A 6,331-nucleotide genomic window follows, 5' to 3' on the forward strand; every position below is an offset into this window, starting at 1 on the left:
GTTGAGAGAGAAAGAGTTCTCCGGGAGAATCCGATTAGAGCGAGACTCAAGTAGAAACCGTATGGGTCTGACAGCACCATGCTCGATATACGGTCTCTGGGATATTAGATGGATGAGGGACTATAGGTACATGGTAACTGAGGACAGACAGGTCCAATGGATTGGATTCCCCTGTATCGTCTGGGGACTACGGCGTAGTGGCCTAGTACTTCCGTAGTCGATGAGTCGAGTGAATTATTACAGAGATAATAATTCACTTAGTTAGAAGGAGTTCTGACAGGTATGACTCACGGCCAGCTCGATATTGGGCCTAGAGGGTCACACACATATGGTAGGCATTGCGATGAGTAGAGGTTCGGATATGAGATATCCGACGGAGCCCTTGTCTTATTGGATGCAGATCCAATACCCACTAGGGAAGGACCCATTAGGGTTTGACACAGGATCTCTATAAATAGGAGGGATTCACAGCCTCATAGGCTAGAGTCTTTGCTTGCCCTTCCTATTCTCCTCTCCCTCTCCACCTCAGAGTAGGCCTGGAGTTTTGAGGAGCATCGTCGCAACCCTGTTGTGTGGATCACCGCTAGAGAGGAGGACGCTTGACCTCCTTCACCCTCTCCTGAGGATCTGCAAGGAAACAGGGATATACGATCTCCCTAGGTAATACAATCTCTATACGCAGTTTTGTGTTTTGCGGATTTTGCGCACCAATCTTCGCACGACGACGAACATCTTTTTGGGAATCGGGGATTTTTGTTTTCTTGTTCTTCCGCTGCGCATATGATGTCGCCCCCCATGATTTCCCACAGTGGTATCAGAGCCAGGTTGTTCGTGCGAATGATTGGTTTTTGAACTGCGTGTGTTGTGTTTAGGAAGAATATTGACGTCAAAATCGTTGACGCAAAAGCAAGGAAGGGCAGCAACAGTTGCTGCCCTCGATCTGCATGCCTGCAGCCAGCCGCAGCCGCAGCCAGGCAGCACAACGCCGGCGCATGCGCAAGCGCTGTGCTTGCAGCAGCCGGCCGGCGGTCTGCTTGCAGCAGGCTTGCGGCCGGCGGGGCTGGCAGCCCGCGGGTAGAGGCGCCTGCGGCCGCTGAGCCCGCGGGCAGAGGCGCCGCGGGGCAGCAGCGCGGGCTGAGGCACCGCAGGGCAGCGGCGCCTGTGGCCGCTGCTCCCACGGGCAAAAACCCCGCAGGGGCGGCCGCCAGCGAGGCAGCACCGCCTGCGGGCGCTGCCTCGCCGGCAGAACTGTCCGCGGAGGCGGCGACGCCAACGCCCGCGGGGGCGCCCACCTGCAACGGCAGTGCCGCCAGCGGGCGTGCCGCCCGCAGGCGAGGGCAGCGCCCCGCCCCTCGCCGCACAGGCCGCCGCCAGCAGGGTGGCGGCGGCGGCGGCAGCAGCAAAGGGCAGTAGGAAATTAGGGTTTTCTGGGCAAAAGACAGTTTTACCCCTCGGAATTTGAGAAATTCCAGTTTCTGTCTTTTGTCCAAATTACGAAAATACCCTTAGGAATTGAGAAATTCCCTATATATCCCTGATTTCAGAAAATATTAATTAATTAAAAGGTTTAGTTGATTATTATTTTTATTATCTAGTAGTCCTACATAATGACGATTATTTATACATGTGATGTATGATGAGTGGACGGATGATCATGGACCGTGTGATGTGTGTACTTGTGATTATTATTATTGAGGTCTGCGAACCTCCATTATATTTCTCGTTTATTGTCGGGCCTGCGTGCCTATGATTAAGTTGTAATCACATGAGGAGGCGCAGCGGGAGCGTGGAAGCCATAGCGGGACCCACGAGACGGACGATCGTGATGCATGAAGATGCATCAAGATGTCGACGGAACCGACGAGGACGAGATGGATGATCACAAGGCATGGAGATGCACCGTTGCACACATAGATCTTGATGTGAGTGATTAGGCCTACTGGCTCGGGCCTAATCATATTAGGTTGTGGTCCATGATCATCTGGTGTGATTGCTTATACACATACTAGATATGTATATATATTTGCATGCGATGTAGATATATATTAAATATGTACATGTGTGACATGTCATAATAGGAGACCAAATCATAGAAACATCTCTCGATAATATTAAGTCGGTAAACGTGAGGCAATTAGATTGACCCACGTGGCCTTCCATCGTTATGAGTAGGAACCGAATCCCGGTGTAGGTTGAGTTGGTCGAGTCCCTCGAGACTCACCTATATCGCGATTCGCTATCTTGCTTACGACATAGAGATGTCACCGGTGACCTGAGGGCATGATATGCTTGGTCGAGTCCCTCGAGGGTATATCATCAAATCAGACTTATCTTGTAACGAAGGTGTTGACTTAACCGAGCATCATGGTTGGTCGAGTCCCTCGAGGCCATGGTGATTCGGAGGCCGAACAGGACGGGAATCACAAGGAGTTGTGATCGGCAAGAGTTGTCTACCTTTTAGGCTTAGTGTGATTGGTCGAGTCCCTCGAGGTTACACTAAGACGCTGATTGGATCCTGATCCCCACTAGAAGTCTGCCGGAGACTTCCGTTTCACGTGCTGAGGGTGTCGCGTGACTCGTTAGTAAAATAGTGGGAGCATATTAAGATAGAAGTCCATATCTTGATTGTTTATTTCTTGCAAAATCTGCATGTTATTCATTTTTGCTACATCTTTATTTTCAGAAAATGTCGCTTTCAAATCCCTTACGTGGCATACTTGATGTCAACCGCCTCACTGGTCCAAATTATACGGACTGGCTCCGTAACTTGAGAATTGTTCTCACAGCGGAGAAAATCGTGTACGTCCTTGATACAGTGATGCCTACGCCCGAAGAAGGGGCAAGCGAGGATGAGATCGCTCGCTACGTGAAGTACATTGATGACTCCACTCTTGCTCAGTGCTATATGTTGGGCTCTATGACTCTAGAGTTACAGAGACAACATGAAAAGATGGATGCCAGATCCATTCTCCTACATGTCCGTAAATTGTTTGAGGAACAGGGAAGGACTCAACGATATGAGATATCCAAGAGCCTTTTCCGCGCTAGGATGACTGAGGGGACACCGGTTCAGAACCATGTCCTAAAGATGATTGAGTGGATAGAGAAACTCACAGGTCTAGGAATGGTCCTAGAGGAAAACTTGTGTGTGGACATTGTGCTTCAGTCCCTACCAGATTCCTTTTCACAGTTCATAATGAACTTTAATATGAACAAGCTTGAGGTGACTCTCCCAGAGCTCCTCAATATGTTGAGGGAGGCAGAGAGTACTATTAAGAAAGAGAAGCCAGTTCTCTACACTGGTGAGACCAGAAAGAAAAGGAAAGCAGAAAGGTCCCTTAAGAAGGGAAAGGGCAAGGGCAAACAAGGTAAAGCAAAGGTTGCTAAGAAAGACCCAACAAAGGACAAAGGCCAGTGCTTCCACTGTGGTAAAGATGGGCACTGGAAGAGAAACTGCAAAGAGTACCTTGCAGAAAGGGCGAAACAAAAGCTTGATGAAGCTTCAGGTACATTCATGATCGATCTCCATTTGTCAGACTCTTATGATAACACATGGGTATTAGATACCGGTAGTGCTTATCATATATGTAATTCGTTGCAGGTTCTGGCAAGGCCTAGGAGACTAGAGAGAGGCGAGATGGACCTCAAGATGGGTAATGGAGCAAAAGTTGCTGTTTTAGCTGTTGGCGAGGTCGCCCTACATCTGCCTAGTGGAGCTTTTATTGCATTAGATGCATGTTATTTTGTTCCTTCTATTATCAAAAACATTATCTCCATTTCATGTTTAACAGTTAGTGGATATAAATTTGTTTTTGAGAACAATGGTTGTTCGATATTATTAGATGATAAGATCATCACGAAAGGAACATTGCATAATGGTTTATTTATGTTAGACACCACTCCACATATCATGAATGTAAATGTGTCCAAAAGGAAACGAGATGAGTTGAACAGTGCATACCTATGGCATTGTAGGCTAGGTCACATCCATGAAAGAAGGATTCAAAAGTTGCTAAATGATGGATATCTAGATCCATTCGACTATGTGTCATATGCAACTTGTGAGCCTTGCATTCGTGGAAAACTGACCAAATCTCCATTTAGTAGAACTGGAGAGAGAGCCAATGAGTTGTTGGAACTCATACATAGTGATGTATGTGGACCCATGTCAACTCATGCCATTGGAGGTTACTCCTACTTCATTACATTTACTGATGATTTCTCAAGGTATGGATATGTGTACTTAATGAAGTACAAGTCCGAGGCCTTTGAGAAATTCAGAGAGTATAAGAATGAGGTGGAGAACCAGACTGGAAAGAGTATCAAAACTCTTCGATCAGATCGGGGAGGTGAGTACTTAAGTACAGAGTTTACTCACTTCCTCAAGGACCATGGGATATTATCCCAATGGACACCTCCTTATACACCTCAGCTCAATGGTGTCTCTGAAAGGAGAAATCGTACATTATTAGATATGGTACGGTCCATGATGAGTTTCGCTGACCTACCCATCTCATTCTGGGGATATGCCCTAGAAACCGCAGCTTACCTTCTGAACAGAGTTCCAACTAAGTCGGTGGTGTCTACACCATATGAGATATGGAAAGGGAAGAAGCCTGATCTTAAAGTAGTTAAGATTTAGGGCTGCTCTGCCCATGTTAAAAGACACAACCCCGATAAGTTAGAATCAAGGACAGGGCGATGTAAATTTGTGGGATACCCTAAGGAAACTTGTGGGTATTACTTCTATCATCTCGAGGACCAAAAGGTCTTTGTAGCTAAGAGAGCAGTTTTCCTCGAGAAGGAACACATTCTTGACGGAGACAGTGGGAGAATGATAGAATTGAGCGAGGTTGGAGAACCAAGCTCAAGCACCACTCTACAGCCCGAGTATGTTCAGGTATCTAATACACAAGTTTCAACTTTACGCAGGTCTGATAGAGTATCCCATCCTCCTGAGAGATATGTGAGACATATTAGAGCAGAGGATGTAGAGGATATTGATCCTCAGACCTACGAGGAGGCTATTATGAGTATAGACTCCGGGAAGTGGAAAGAAGCCATGAATTCTGAGATGGATTCTATGTACTCCAATAAGGTTTGGAACCTAGTTGATGCACCCGAAGGTATTGTACCCATCGGTTGCAAGTGGATCTTTAAGAAAAAGATCGGAGTAGATGGAAAGGTAGAGACTTATAAAGCAAGGCTAGTGGCTAAGGGGTATCGTCAAAGACAAGGTGTTGACTACGACGAAACCTTCTCACCCGTAGCAATGCTAAAATCCATCAGAATTCTATTGGCTATTGCAGCACACTATGATTATGAGATCTGGCAGATGGATGTGAAAACCGCATTCCTCAATGGGAACCTCGAGGAGGAGGTGTATATGATGCAACCTGAGGGATTCGTGTCCAAGAACTGCCCAGATAAAGTGTGTAGGTTGCTTAAATCCATTTATGGACTAAAGCAAGCTTCCCAAAGTTGGAACATAAGATTTGATGAGGCAATCAGATCTTATGACTTCGTTAAGAACGAAGATGAGCCTTGTGTATACAGAAAGGTAAGTGGGAGCGCTATTAGCTTTTTGGTGTTATATGTGGATGACATCCTCATCATTGGGAATGACATAGGAATGCTATCCACAATAAAGGCTTGGTTATCTAGACACTTCTCCATGAAGGACTTAGGAGAAGCATCTTATATCTTGGGGATTAGAATCTATAGAGATAGATCCAAAAGGATGCTTGGCTTGTCCCAGTCCAGGTACATAGAAACTATTGTCAAAAGGTTTGGCATGGAAAATTCCAAAAGAGGTCTCATACCGATGAAACATGGGATATCGCTTTCTACGAGTATGTCCCCAAAGACTCCAGAAGAAAGGGCGAACATGGATATGATACCTTATGCCTCAGCAATAGGGTCTATCATGTATGCCATGCTATGTACTAGGCCTGATATAGCGCATGCTCTGAGTGTCACGAGCAGGTATCAGGCGGATCCAGGCTTGGAGCACTGGAAAGCAGTAAAGTGTATCCTTAAGTACTTGAGAAGGACTAAGGATTTTTTACTAGTATATGGAGGTAATAGCCTTAAGGTTGAAGGCTTCACTGACTCAAGTTTTCAGTCTGATGTCGATGATAGCAAGTCGAATTCAGGGTATGTGTACACCTTGAATGGAGGAGCAGTGTGCTGGAAGAGTTCCAAGCAAGATACCACTGCTAACTCGACCACAGAGGCGGAGTACATTGCTGCATTAGATGCAGCAAAGTAGGGAGTCTAGATGAAGAAGTTCATCACAGATTTGGGAGTCGTGCCGAGTAACGAGGAGCCG

The sequence above is a fragment of the Musa acuminata genome, chromosome BXJ1-9 (assembly GCF_036884655.1).
Source record: "Musa acuminata AAA Group cultivar baxijiao chromosome BXJ1-9, Cavendish_Baxijiao_AAA, whole genome shotgun sequence".
NCBI lineage: Eukaryota > Viridiplantae > Streptophyta > Magnoliopsida > Zingiberales > Musaceae > Musa > Musa acuminata.